Genomic DNA, 15,090 nt, shown 5'->3' with positions numbered 1-15,090 from the left:
TTATTTCACAGAATACGGAATGCATTTGACTAACATTTGACAGAGTCGCCTACTTGTTTATTGATCATTAGGCTACCAGAGAGTGTTTTTTTTAAAGAACGCCAGTTACGTATTGAAAGAGTAATAGGCTGCAAAAATAAACACAACAAAAAGATGAAAAAGATCAGCCTCAGAAGAGATTCTGTAGGTTACCGAGAAAACGGCAAAGGGGTCACATTTCAGCGTTGGGGTTGTGAGACAGTCAGAAGAGAAGGAGCCGCTGCGGCCAAGGAGCCTTCTGTGGGACTGCACGACAAGGAGCTACCGCTGCCAGCGTTGAAAAGCATGGCTTGGGGTTGGTGGAAGAAAGAATCGAATAATCTTGAGACATCATAACGATCATTATAACAATATACATCACGAAATCGTTTGAGTAATAGGCCTACCACATTTTTGATTGTGTTAAGAGGTGTGGCAAGTAGCCATTTCAACAAAATATATATATATTGGTCATTATTAGCATATTTTAACAAAGGCTATTTATAATGTGTATGTTGTATTTACTAATATGTATAATCTAAAGACTGTGTGCAGGTATATTTGAATAATAGTCTACTTGTATTCTTAGTTGCACTGACCATATAGTATTGTAAAAATGGGATGTTTGGAAAGACGTTACCACAGACACAAGCTAAGTCCATGTCACAAGCGACACAAACTCATTTGAAAACAGTATCCTGTGCTTCTCCATAATCTGCACACTGATGAGAACTGCCAGCAAGATGAACAGCCTTATCACTCATTGTCCTCAAAAATGCACAACATTTTGGCAAATGACATATGCTTACTTCACAGAGACCTATCTTCATTTATTGAAAGTGTATTATCATAAATGCAATTGCACACATTCAAAGAACATCTACAGTAAAGGTGAACATTTTCAAATGCATACTAATTTAGCTTAAAATAACGAGATGCACACACTCCTATTCCTGCCCATTGTGATGTGAAATGTACCAATTTGGTAGTGATAAAGGAGCATGGATATCAGGCCACTTTAAATGTCTCAAATGTGGTCACAGAGAATACTGTTAAGCACAAGCTAACTTAAAAAGGAGAGGACCCTATACCCTATTACTGGACACATCTCAGCCTACACCCCCTGTGTTGTGGACCAACAAAACCTGGAACCTTTCTACTAACCCCCCTGCTTAAGCTACTTGGAAACCAACCCTGACTCTGACTCCCTGATATAACTCAGTTGTCGAGCTGCAGTACTTGGAAATCAACGACTCACAGCCTGACTTTTGGGTAAGGCCTGTAAATCTATCAGCGTCTTTGATGATTTGTCCATGTAATCCTCTCCAATGTTGAATGTCAGAAGTGTCTAACTGAGACTGAATTGTAACTGTAAACTGCAATTGCACTGAAGTTCCAATACATAGCCGCCTCGACAACGGCCCTGTCCAGAAACAACCCCTAGCTCCAACCCCTATGGCCATGTGAATCTAAATTTATTTCATAGGTATACGTGATATGGTAGTAGCTCCTTTGCCCTTTGGTATGCTAGATGGAGCTACTACCATATGGTTTTACCTGTCCAATTCCTTCAGATCTACATGAAGTGCCCAGGGATTATTTTTGGACCGGGCCGTGGGCTGTTGTGGAAAGAGAAGGATCCGGAATAGAAATCTGGATAAACACAAGCCAATAAGGGTCAAGGGATGGGACTGGTCGGCTTGTATGTTACTGATTGCTCAAAAGTGTTATTGTAACATTACTTTTGGCCATGCATGCCATGTGCTGTTCAGAGGCTACCTGAACAGTCACATCACATCTTGATCTGTTGATGGAGGACCTGAGGCTCACAATGTTGTTTTTACCAGTATTTCTTCCTGGTTAATGTATTGTAACCAATAATGTAGTGGAGTTTTTTTTATATTTGGTGAATACCCTTATGCACCTATTATTCTAAATTAGCATTGTTAGTGTTAGCTTTAGTGTTTGGTACTCTGCACCCTTTATATTCCCCAATGTCTATGTCCGCTTTTTTACCCCTACATCCCTGCATGTAACACTACAGTATACTTAGGTCCTTAGTTTGTTCCTGTTAAAACGCTAGTCTTACCATTTCCACATTTTAGCCAGAATTAAATAATTACAGATGGTGGATTTTCCACAAATCGTTTTCAGAAGTTTTTGACGTGCACATTCTTGGTGTGTCCTGGATTGGAGAGAGTCGACCCTTGATTTAGCAATAAGCAGTCTCATTCCGTGAGCTGGATGACATTCCATCCAGGTTTGCCACCCGCACTGAATGGGTCACACCATGGGACAGACAATTTCTAAACTCACTAGACCCAGGATGTGCTGCTATGCAAATCAAAGGCACTCCTGATAGCGTTCCAGCCCTTGTTCTGTGCTCAGTCTACCTGGCAAATACATGAGTTCCACACCTTCTTGGATGCTAGTCATAGCTCTGAACTTTTGCCATCAAGATGTCTATTGATGACGTGCTTCCAAATGTGAAGCTCCTGGTTTCTGACTCAGTTTAGTCCCTTATATAGCATTAGCTTTGTACTGTACCTAACAGATTGGAAACTGAAGTTAGTGTGTGCAGTGAGAACTTCAAATGAATAGTTGTCATGGTAACAATAGAAAAAGGGGAGCACTGGGAACAGCATTGAAGCAGATATAAACCTACCATAGATGCTGTGGCAAACTCTTGCAGTATCATTCCTGTTGTTCACACACATCAAATTGTTCAGCCAACACTAATCGAGTGTGCTTGAGTGTAGTTAGCTGCAGATTATGTTAATTAATCCCAGAGTGTAAGGCTTTGGCAATATCTATTAAACTACTAATATTTAGCATTTTCTAAGATGGTCATAAGATGGACGGACCATTGCTATTTGATTTGGAATTGTAGGACCCTTGTAGGTATCCAAAATAAATATTAAAAAAAATATTTGATGAAACATTGAATTCGGATTTACTGCTATTAGCCCATAGAAACACATTGAATAACACATTCGATACAGGGCAAAATAAAATTGTACAACAATAAATAAAAAGGAAGTATGATTTTAAATGTCTGAAATGCATCTAAGAGATATTCAGAAAGCATCAGGGATGGAAAAAAGGTGACATGTGCAACCCTGGTTTCAAAATAAGCCTATTCACCTGTGAAGTTTGTGGGCGTCGTAGAGCAAAACGGACGACACGTTCGTTCCAAATAATGGGCTCAAACCCTTCAGACTTTACAGACGTTTTCATGAGAAGACCTGTGCTGAGTTGGCAAGTCGACGGAACCGACTTTAGATGAGTCCGGTAAATCTTGTGGCCGTTGTTGAACGGAATGGACGACATGTTCCAATTCGTTCTGACTTTACAGATGTTCTCATATAAAAAATATATTTACTAAAATATGTTTTATTGTCACGGACCGGATAGGTGCAGTGAAATGTGTTGTTTTACAGAGTCAGCGATAGTAGAACGGCGCCCCTGTAGCATATTAGGGTCAAGGGCAGAGTGACAGGTTTTTCACCTTGTCGGCTCAGGCATTCAAACCAGCAACCTTTCAGTTACTGGCTCTCCGCTGGTCAACAAAATCCGGAACTATTTTTGAATAGGCTATCTATTCCTATTACTTCTTAAAAATGTAGAGATGTAGGCCGATTTAAAATTTTAGTCCACAAAAATATCTCAAACTCATGAACAGAGAAACATGTGGAAGGCTTGGGGCTATTGTGTACTTCTCAAACACCCACTCTCAATCTTCTTTGCTCTCCCTTCCCTCCCTCTCTCTCCGTTATCTGGAAGCTGTTACCACCCACACACACTCTGGCCTGATATCAAATTTACATTTAGAATATAAACACACACACACAAATACAGAGATTTTCACAACGATGTCATCACACACACAAGACAATAATGTTATTTCAATGTTAAAATATTTTGTTGTGTGATATGTAATAATGTCACAGCAAGAGCCATAAGGCATGTGTTTACACTAGGATACCAGTTGTGTGTCTTATTACTGTTCCATTCCTCTGGTACCAGGCCCTATGCAAAACTATTTGATTTGTTCCTCACACATGATTGTGAAAAATTCACTCTGATTTGCACATTGTGTGGGTGGTGTTTGTATACTGTACGTGTAGAGTGTGTGTGTGTGTGTGTGTGTGTGTGTGTGTGTGTGTGTGTGTGTGTGTGTGTGTGTGTGTGTGTGTGTGTGTGTGTGTGTGTGTGTGTGTGTGTGTGTGTGTGTGTGTGTGTGTGTGTGTGTGTGTGTGTGTGTGGTACTGTATGTTGGTGTGAATCGACTGTGGTTTTGGCCTGGATGATTAACTCTCAAGTCTCTTGCTCCAAATTGTTAGTGTTGCCAATGTCTTATGGTTCAAGTGGAAGCTTTTAGAGTTGTTACCATGGATGCAATACAATGAGCTGGAATCCAGAATAGAACATAGAGCAAGAGAGAGAAAGAACGAGAGAGAGAGAGTGACTCACTGCTCAATGTCAGAATGGCTCACCATCCCATTCTGACATGTGAACACTTATACGATAATGTACACCTTGATCAGGACAGTGTCATAACCTTTGCTAAGGACCTAAAGGATGCAACACTTAGCAGGGACCCACACACCCATCACCCCCCCCGCTCCACTATCTGAAACAACAGCACCCCCACCATCCCCAGGACAGAAGCGCCAGACATGGCTTATTACAGCAGAGATCTACAAGACTGGGCACAACACAGCACAGATTTACCAGACCAGACCAGCCTCTGGACAGTACTACTACACCCGGCTCATCCCAACACAGCTCTACTAGACCCGGTCCATCACAACACAGCTCTACTAGACCCGTCCCATCACAGCACAGCTCTATTAGACCCGACCCACCACAACACAGCTCTACTAGACCCGGCCCACCACAACACAGCTCTACTAGACCCGGCCCATCACAACAAAGCTCTACTAGACCTGGCCCATCACAACACAGCTCTACTAGACCCGGCCCATCACAACACAGCTCTATTAGACCCGACCCACCACAACACAGCTCTACTAGACCCGGCCCACCACAACACAGCTCTACTAGACCCGCCCCATCAAAACACAGCTCTACTAGACCCGGCCCATCACAGCATAGCACTGACCACTACTGTAAGGTTGGGCAGAATACTTTCCTTCAGAGAAGTGGACCACATGATGCAGTCTACACCATGTGTAATTTTCCAGCAGCATACCACCCTGCATCCCACTGCTGGCTTGTTCCTAAAGCTAAGCAGGGTTGGTCCTGGATGGGAGACCAGATGCTGCTGGAAGTGGTTTTGTAGGGCCAGTAGGAGGCACCTTTCCTGTGGTCTAAAATAAATAAAAATACCCCAGGGCAGTGATTTGGGACATTGCCCTGTGTAGGGTGCCTTCTTTTGGATGGGACATTAAACGGGTGTCCTGACTCTCTGTGGTCACTACAGATCCCACGGCACTTATCGTAAAAGTAGAGGTGTTAACCCCAGCGTCCTGGCTAAATTCCCAATCTGGCCTTCATACCATCATGGCCAACTAATCATCCCCAGTTTACAACTGGCTCATTCATCCCCCCTCCTCTCCCCTGTAACTATTCCCCAGATTGTTGATGTAAATTAGGATGTGTTCTCAGCCAGATTTCTTACCTGGTAAAATAAGGGTAAAATACATTTAAAAAATGTATCAGCCAACATATAGTGAGGTAACCTCTCACAAAAGACACCTAGAACTATCAGAGATGGGAGAGGTGCACCAACTACTGCATTTAATATGCAGACTACTGGACTAGACAGACCTTTTAATTCACACACTCACATTCTCACACACAGACACACACACACACAAGAAAAACATATATACAAAGGGTTGAAGATCTTATTCCATTCTTATTGATTTGTTTATACACTTGAAGTCGGAAGTTTACATACACCTTAGCCAACTATATTTAAACTCAGTTTTTCACAATTCCTGACATTTAATCCTAGTAAAAATTCCCTGTCTTAGGTCAGTTAGGATCCCCACTTTATTTTAAGAATGTGAAATGTCTGAATAATAGTAGAGAGAATGATTTATTTCAGCTTTTTTTTCATCACATTCCTAGTGGGTCAGAAGTGTACATACACTCAATTAGTATTTGGTAGCATTGCCTTTAAATTGTTTAACTTGGGTCAAATGTTTTGGGTAGCATTCCACAAGCTTCCCACAATAAGTTGGGTGAATTTTGGCCCATTCCTCTTGACAGAGCTGGTGTAACTGAGTCAGGTTTGTAGGCCTCTTTGCTCGCACACGCTTTTTCAGTTCTGCCCACACATTTTTTATGGGATTGAGGTCAGGGCTTTGTGATGGCCACTCCAATACCTTGACTATGTTGTCCTTAAGCCATTTGCCACAACATTGGAAGTATGCTTGGGGTCATTGTCCATTTGGAAGACCCACTTACGACCAAGCTTTAACTTCCTGACTGATGTCTGGAGATGTTGCTTCAATATATCCACATAAGTACCCTCCTCATGATGCCATCTATTTTGTGAAGTGCACCAGTCCCTCCTGCAGCAAAGTACCCCCACAACATGATGCTGCCACCCCCATGCTTCACGGTTGCGATGGTGTTCTTCAGCTTGCAAGCCTCCCCCTTTTTCCTCCAAGCATAACGATGCTCATTATGGCCAAACAGTTCTATATTTGTTTCATCAGACCAGAGGAAATTTCTCCAAAAAAGTACCATCTTTGTCCCCATGTGCAGTTGCAAACTGTAGTCTGGCTTTTTTTATGGCTGTTTTGGAGCAGTGGCTTCTTCCTTGCTGAGCGGGCTTTCAGGTTATGTTGATATAGGACTCGTTTTACTGTGGATATAGATACTTTTGTACCTGTTTCTCCAGCATCTTCACAAGGTCCTTTGCTGTTATTCTGGGATTGATTTGCACTTTTCACACCAAAGTACGTTCATCTCGAGGAGACAGAACGCGTCTCCTTCCTGAGCGGTATGATGGCTGCATGGTCCCATGGTGTTTTTACTTGCGTATTATTGTTTGTATAGATGAACGTGGCACCTTCAGGCATTTTGAAATTGATCCCAAAAATGAACCAGACTTGCGGAGGTCTACAATTATTTTTCAGAGGTCTTGGCTGATTTCTTTTGATTTTCCCATGATGTCAAGCTAAGAGGCACTAAGATTGAATGTAGGCCTTGAAATACATCCACAGGTACACCTCCAATTGACTCAAATGATGTCAATTTGCCTATCAGAAGCTTCTAAAGCCATGACGTCAGTTTCTGGAATTTTCCAAGCTGTTTAAAAGGCACAGTAAACTTAGTGTATGTAAACTTCTAACCCACTGGAATTGTGAGAGAGTGAATTATAAGTGAAATAATCTGTAAACAATTGTATGAAAAATTATTTTCATGCACAAAGTAGATGTCCTAACCGACTTGCCAAAACTATAGTTTGTTAACAATAAATTTGTTGAGTGGTTGAAAAACAGGTTTTAATGACTCCAACTTAAGTGTATGTAAACTTCTAACTGTAACTATTCTTTATTTTTTTTGGTATCATCATAATAATTATATGTGTAATGATAGGTATGTGTGCATGTATTATTACAGTGCCTTCGGAAAGAAAACAGACCCCCTGACTTTTTCCACATTTTGTTACGTTACAGCCTTATTCCAAAATGTATTAAATTGTTTGTTTTTCCGCTCATCAATCTATACACAATACAACATAATGACAAAACGTAAACAGGATTTTAGAAATGTTTGCTAAAAAAGAAAAAATATATTAAATACCTTATTTACATAAGTATTCAGACCCTTTGCTATTAGACTCGAAATTGAGCTCAGGTGCATCCTGTTTCCATTTATCATCCTTGAGATTTTTCTACAACTTGATTGGAGTCCACCTGTGGTATGTTCAATTGATTGGACATGATTTGGAAAGGTACACACCTGTCTATATAAGGTCGACTGCATGTCAGAGAGAAACCGAGCCATAAGGTCGAAGGAATTGTCCGTAGTGCTCAGAGTCAGGATTGTGTCGAGGCACAGATCTGGGGAAGGATGCAAAAACATTTTTTAGAGCTGAGTAATCAGGGGAGAAGGGTCTTGGCCAGGGAGGTGACCAAGAACCCGATGGTTACTCTGACAGAGCTCTAGAGTTCCTCTGTGGAAGCTCTAGAGTTCCTCTGTGGAATCTCTGCAGCACTCCACCAAAATCAGGCCTTTATTGTACAGTGACCTGACAGAAACCACTCCTAAGTAAAGGGTCATGACAGCCTGCTTGGAGTTTGCTAAAGACTCTCAGACCATCAGAAACAAGATTCTCTGGTCTGAAGAAACCATGATTGAACTCTTTGGCCTGAATGCCAAGCGTAACGTCTGGAGGAAACCTGGCACCATCCCTATGGTGAAACATGGTGGTGGCAGCATCATGCTGTGGGGATGTTTTTCAGCGGCAGGGACTGGGAAACCAGTCTGTATCGAGGAAAAGATGAACGGAGCAAAGTACAGAGATATCATTGATGAAAACCTGCTCCAGAGCACTCAGGCTGGGGTGAAGGTTCACCTTCCAACAGGACCATGACCCTAAGCACACAGCCAAGACAACGCAGGAGTGGCTTCGGGACAAGCCTCTGAATGTCCCTGAGGGGCTCAGCCAGAGTCCTTACTTGAACCTGATCTAACATCTCTGAGAGACCTGAAAATAGCTGTGCAGCAATTCTCCCCATCCAACCTGACAGAGCTTGAGAGGATCCTGCAGCGATGAACAGGAGAAACTCCCCAAATACAGGTGTGCCAAGCTTGTAGAATCATACACAAGAAGACTCAAGGCTGTAATCGCTGCCAAAGGTGCTTCAACAAAGTACTGAGTAAAAGGTCTGAATACTTATTCAAATGTAATATTCCCGTTTTTTCTACATTTCTAAAAATCTGTTTTTGCTTTGTCATTATGGGGTATTGTGTATAGATTAATGAGGGTAAAAAAATATTTTATACATTTTAGAATAAGGCCTAAAATTTAATTTAAAACACATCAAACCCAAGAGCTGAGCCCTGAAACGAGCCCTCTCAGTCATCTGGTGTTGAACCGAACCAACCAAGCTGACACTAGGCACTGTTTAAAATAAATAAATAAATAAACAAAATCATGAACAATCAAAGGACTCATATTTACAACATTGGAAAAAACTAAACAAAATCCCAAAGCCGACTAAATTGCTGTCTGTGTCACGCCTTGGTCTTAGTATTTTGTGTTTTAGTTAATTAGTTGGTCAGGCCAGGGTGTGACATGGGTTTATTGTTTGTTGTAATTCTTAGTGGGGTTTTTTAGTTATTGGGATTGTGGCTGATTTAGGGGTGTGTGTTGCATAGGTTTGGCTGCCTGAGGCGGTTCTCAATCAGAGTCAGGTGATTCTCGTTGTCTCTGATTGGGAACCGTATTTAGGTAGCCTGGGTTTCACTTTGTATTTCGTGGGTGATTGTTCCTGTCTCTGTGTTAGTGTTCACCAGACAGGCTGTATAGGTTTTTCACGTTCCGTTTGTTGTTTTTGTTATTTCATGTATCGTCATTTGTTATATTAAAAACATGAGTAACCAACACGCTGCATTTCGGTCCGACTCTCTTTCGACAAACGAAGAACGCCGTTACAGAATCACCCACCACACACGGACCGAGCAGCGTGTTAACAGGAAGCTGGAGCAGCGAAGGGAGGATGTTATGGACAGCAGAGGATTGGAGTATACGACGTGGGAAGAAATAGACAGGTGGGCGGCCGACCCAGAGAGAGTGCCGGAGCCCGCCTGGGATTCGCTGGAGCAGTGCGAAGAGGGCTATAGGAGAATGGAGTCGAAAAGAAAGACACGGCGGCGCAGAGCGAAACCCGAAGATCAGCCCCAAAAATGTATTGGGGTGGGGCTCAGAGGGAGAGTGGCTGAGTCAGGAGACAGACCGGAGCCAACTCTCCCTGTTTATCGTGAGGAGCCAAGGAGGAGACCAGAACCGGTGTTGGAGGTGAGCGAAGCAGAGACTGTGAAGGAGTTAATGGGGAAATTGGAGGAGAGAGTAATGAGGGAGTTGCTAGTTTGGTGCTTTAGGTATAAGATTCGTCCGACGGAGCGTGTCGGGGATTTAATGGCACCTGGGTCAGCGCTCCATACTAGTCCTGAGGTGTGTGTTAGTCGGCTGGTGAAAAATGTGCCAGCCTCACACACTATGCCTCCTGTGTACCTACCTAGCCTTGCACGTCCTGTGCCAGTCCTGCTCTCAGGCTCTCCAGTACACCTTCACAGTCCAGTCCATCCTGTGCCACCTTCACACACCAGTCCTCCAATGGTAGCTCCCCGCACCAGGCTTCCTGTGCGTGTCCTCGATCCAGTACCACCAGTTCCAGTACCACGCACCAGGCCTTCAGTGCGCCTCGCCTGTTCAGTGCAGCCAGCGCTTTCTCCCTCTCCTGCGCTGTCGGAGTCTCCCGCCTGTTCAGCGTTTCTAGAGCCTTCCTCCTCTACAGCGCTGCCGGAGCCTCCTGCCTGTTCGGAGCAGCCCGAGCTGCCAGTCTGCATGGAGCAGCCTGAGCTGCCAGTCTGCATGGAGCAGCTAGAGCTGCCAGTCTGCATGGAGCAGCCAGAGCTGTCAGTCTGCATGGAGCAGCTAGAGCTGCCAGTCTGCATGGAGCAGCCAGAGTTGCCAGTCTGCATGGAGCAGCTAGAGCTGCCAGTCTGCATGGGGCAGCCAGAGCTGTCAGTCTGCTTGGAGCAGCCAGAGTTGCCAGTCTGCATGGAGTTGCCAGTCTGCATGGAGTTGCCAGTCTGCATGGAGTTGCCAGTCTGCATGGAGTTGCCAGTCTGCAAGGAGCTGCCAGTCTGCAAGGAGCTGCCAGTCGGCAAGGAGCTGCCAAAGCTGTTAGTCTGCATGGAACAGTCAGAGCTGTCAGTCTGCAAGAAGCCACCAGAACTGTCAGTCTGCAAGAAGCCACCAGAGCTGTCAATCTGCATGGAGCAGCCAGAGCCGCCAGTCAGCATGGAGCAGCCAGAGCCGCCAGTCAGCATGGAGCAGCCAGAGCCGCCAGTCAGCATGGAGCAGCCAGATCTGCCAGTCAGCCAGACTCTTCCAGATCTGCCAGACAGCCAGACTCTTCCAGATCTGCCAGACAGCCAGACTCTTCCAGATCTGCCAGACAGCCAGACTCTTCCAGATCTGCCAGTCAGCCAGACTCTTCCAGATCTGCCAGTCAGCCAGACTCTTCCAGATCTGCCAGTCAGCCAGACTCTTCCAGATCTGCCAGTCAGCCAGACTCTTCCAGATCTGCCAGTCAGCAAGACTCTTCCAGATCTGCCAGTCAGCCAGACTCTTCCAGATCTGCCATTCAACCAGACTCTTCCAGATCTGCTAGTCAACCAGACTCTTCCAGACCCGCCAGTCAGCCAGGATCTGCCGGATTCAACTGCCTGGCTGGGCTTCATCTCAGTACTGGGCTTCTTCTCAGTACTGGGCTTCCTCTCAGTACTGGGCTGCCCCTCAGTCCCGAGCTGCCCCTCAGTCCCGGGCTGCCCCTCAGTCCCGAGCTGCCCCTCAGTCCCGAGCTGCCCCTCAGTCACGAGCTGCTCCTCAGTTCAGTGGGGTTCTGGGTGAGGACTATTCGGCCATGGTCGGCGGCAAGGGTGGATCATCCCAGGACGCAAAGGGGAGGAACTATGACATTTATGGAGTGTGGTCCACGTCCCGAGCCGGAACCGCCACCATGGACAGACGCCCACCCGGACCCTCCCTATGGTTTTGAGGTGCGTTCGGGAGTCCGCACCTTAGGGGGGGGTTCTGTCACGCCTTGGTCTTAGTATTTTGTGTTTTAGTTAATTAGTTGGTCAGGCCAGGGTGTGACATGGGTTTATTGTTTGTTGTAATTCTTAGTGGGGTTTTTTAGTTATTGGGATTGTGGCTGATTAGGGGTGTGTGTTGCATAGGTTTGGCTGCCTGAGGCGGTTCTCAATCAGAGTCAGGTGATTCTCGTTGTCTCTGATTGGGAACCGTATTTAGGTAGCCTGGGTTTCACTTTGTATTTCGTGGGTGATTGTTCCTGTCTCTGTGTTAGTTTTCACCGGACAGTTGCGGTCACTTTTGGATTTTCGTTTTTTCTTGTATTGGAAGAGAAAAGAACGAGCGCCATTCTCCTTGCGGAGATGGTGCTAAATACATCATCACGGTCGATCCCTGGGATTGGGCTGGCTAACACGATTCGTTTTGCTTGGAAGGAAAAGGAGTTGGAGCCGTTAGGACGAGAATCTTTTGGAAGAATTATATTGATGGGGATTCTAAAGCTGACTGTGAAGGACGTGTTTTGTTTCCAAGGCAACTCGTTGGAGGGAGCATACGACGTTGCGCTATATACGGAAGAAAAACATGATGATATCCTTAGAAGGGCAAGAGCAGTGGGAGGTGAGAGGCCGATGTGCCACTACGAAATATCAAGTCTGGCGAAGAATAACTTTAGGGTTGTAACTGTTAACATGTACAACCCTTACGTTAAGGATGAAGAGGTGAGGGCTTTTCTGGGGAGATACATGGATAACGTTTCCTCAGCTAGGCACCTCAAAGACTCCCTTGGGTTTTGGAATGGGAGGAGAGGTTTCCAGGCCCTCCTCAGGGAGGACCCAAAGGGACATGGTGGATACCTTCATCCTCCTGCTATGTTCTCCCTTGGGGCTGACAGGGGGACTTTGTTTTATGCACGTCAGCCCCCATTTTGCAGGCGCTGTATGGCCTATGGACACATTTTCACCTCGTGCAGCATGAGAAAATGCAGATTTTGTGGATCTGAGGATCACGAGGCGAGGGATTGTGACAAGCCTAAGACATGCCATGGGTGTGGCTCGTCAGCACACCTGTGGCGGGGTGCCCGGCCCGTCAGAGGTCATATGCGTCTGCGGCTGGGGGGAGCAGGAGCGGGGATGGGGGAAGAAGAGGAGGGGAAGGAAACATGCCTCATGACAAGACTACAAGTCCAGAGGGGAAGGCCACAAGGAAGGAAGAGGAGCAAGAAGCGGTGGATGGAAGAGAGAAGGAAACGGAAGGCACGGGAGTAGGAGAACCAGGAAAAGCGGTGGAAGAAGGCAACCGAGTGGAGGAGAATGAGAGAGAAGAAAGTGAGGGAGGAATGGTAGAGAAGAAGACGGTGGAAGAGCAAGTGGACTGGGGGGAAAGTGACATGGTGGAAGAGATGAGGGGTATGGTGGAGGAGCTGGCGGGGGGAGGGGGTGGTATCTCTCCACTGCCGCCATCACCAAAGAAGAGAATGAAGAGGAGGGTGCGATTGGCCGACAGTGAAGGGGAGGGGATGGCCAAGAGAGTGATGGGGGTGGGAGAAACCTCTGGGTTGCTGCTGGTTTCCCAAGACTCTCAACTTCCTTTGGGTGGGGACACACCTAACAAGACTCAGGACTGGGTACAGGAGGAGGTGGGGAGTTTTTTGTTTGGGGACTCAGCCTCCCCAATTTTCTTCCAAACCAGCTGCAACACTGGGGAGGGGGAGGATTGTGGGGGTAGACCCAGGGTGCAGGGCACCCCGAAGCCAAACACTATTCCTGCATCCTGGGATGGTGTGATGGAGGAAGAGGGGGGATGTCGGGATTACAGATGGTGTTCTCACCAGTAGATATGGAGCAGGGGAGCATCGGGTGAGTCTCCTGTTTTTGTTTTCTGTCTGGGTTTAGTATTTGAGTGTATTACATGTTTTATTTTTATTTTTTTCATGGAGTCTAATTTTACTTTTGTTAGTTTAAATGTAAGGGGTTTAAGAGATATTGTTAAGAGGAGGGTGGTTTTTAGTTATTTGGAGGGTGTGGGGTTTGATTTTTGTTTTTTACAGGAGGTTCACCTGAGGGATGGAGGGGATGTTAGTAGATTTAAGAGGGAGTGGGACAAGGGAGAGTCGTTTTGGGGTGTAGGGGGGGTGCACTCATCTGGGGTAGGGATTTTGTGTGGGCACAGGGAGGTAAAAGTGGAAGATTCCTTTGTTGTAATGCAGGGGAGGGTTATAGGGGTGGATGTCACGATAAGGGATTGTACATTTAGATTAGTGGTGGTGTATGGGCCACAGGTGGTGGCAGACAGGAAGGAGATGGTGGACTGTCTGACGCCTCTGTGTGTTACAAATAGGAAATTAGTGATAGGGGGGATTTTAATACAGATTTAGGAAGAGGGGGGGATGACAGTGCAGGCGCCATTGCTAGGCTAATGGCTTGCCATGGTCTGGTAGATGGTGGTATGCACTGGTAGATGGTGGTATGGACGGTCCTACATGGCGTAACTCCAGGGGGGTTGAGCGGAGGCTCGATTATATTTTTGTACCCAGGTCTTTGGGAAAGTTGTCTGGGCGGCTGTTGCCTGTTTTCTTTTCGGATCACGACGGGGAGCTCCTGCAGGTGGGGTCGTCGGTCTGCCTCTTTGGTAAGGTGTACTGGAAGCTAGATCGGGATGTGCTGGAGGAGCAGGCTTTTGTTGACGGGTTTTATGTTTTCTTTAGGAGGCTTGAGGGTCTCCGGTCCATGTGTGAGGGGGTGTTAGAGTGGTGGGATTTAGTTAAGGTGAGGATTAGGGCTTTTATAATAGGGTATTGCAAGAGGAAAAAAAGGGAGGAGAGGAGGGAGGTGGATCGTATCCAAAGGTTAATTGAACTCGAATACGAGGCAGGCAACCTCGGCGGGTCGTTTGACTGGGAGAGATCCTCAACCCTAAAGGCGCAGCTCAGGGAGTTGCAGGAGCGGAAGGCTCGAGCTTTCCTGGAGCGTGCGCATAGCGGCTTTCTAGAACATAATGAGACTTGTTCTGCTATGTTCTTTAAGTTGGTTAGGGCAAGACAGAGTAGGAAGGTAATGCATGGTGTTAGGGAAGAAAATGGTAGTATAGTTAGAGAACCAGAGGATATGGTCCGGGTGACAACTGATCATTTCCAAGGTTTATTTAAGGAAAGGGAAATAGATGTAGAGCAGTGTAGAGTGTTTTTAGAACACTTGTCCAGGCGGTTGCCGGAGGACATTAGAGAAGTGATGGAGGCCCAGATTTCACTAGAAGAGGTTGAGAGC

The 15,090-nt window shown here is 45.8% G+C and overlaps 1 pseudogene; it reads left to right on the top strand.

Moving 5' to 3' along the window:
- The first annotated feature begins 585 nt into the window (after window positions 1-585).
- The window catches only part of LOC135552098 (ras/Rap GTPase-activating protein SynGAP-like), a 53,328-nt pseudogene continuing 38,823 nt past the window's right edge, over window positions 586-15,090 (top strand).

This window comes from Oncorhynchus masou, chromosome 13 (assembly GCF_036934945.1).
Source record: "Oncorhynchus masou masou isolate Uvic2021 chromosome 13, UVic_Omas_1.1, whole genome shotgun sequence".
NCBI classification, from domain to species: domain Eukaryota; kingdom Metazoa; phylum Chordata; class Actinopteri; order Salmoniformes; family Salmonidae; genus Oncorhynchus; species Oncorhynchus masou.
This window is presented reverse-complemented; position numbering and strand designations above follow the sequence as displayed.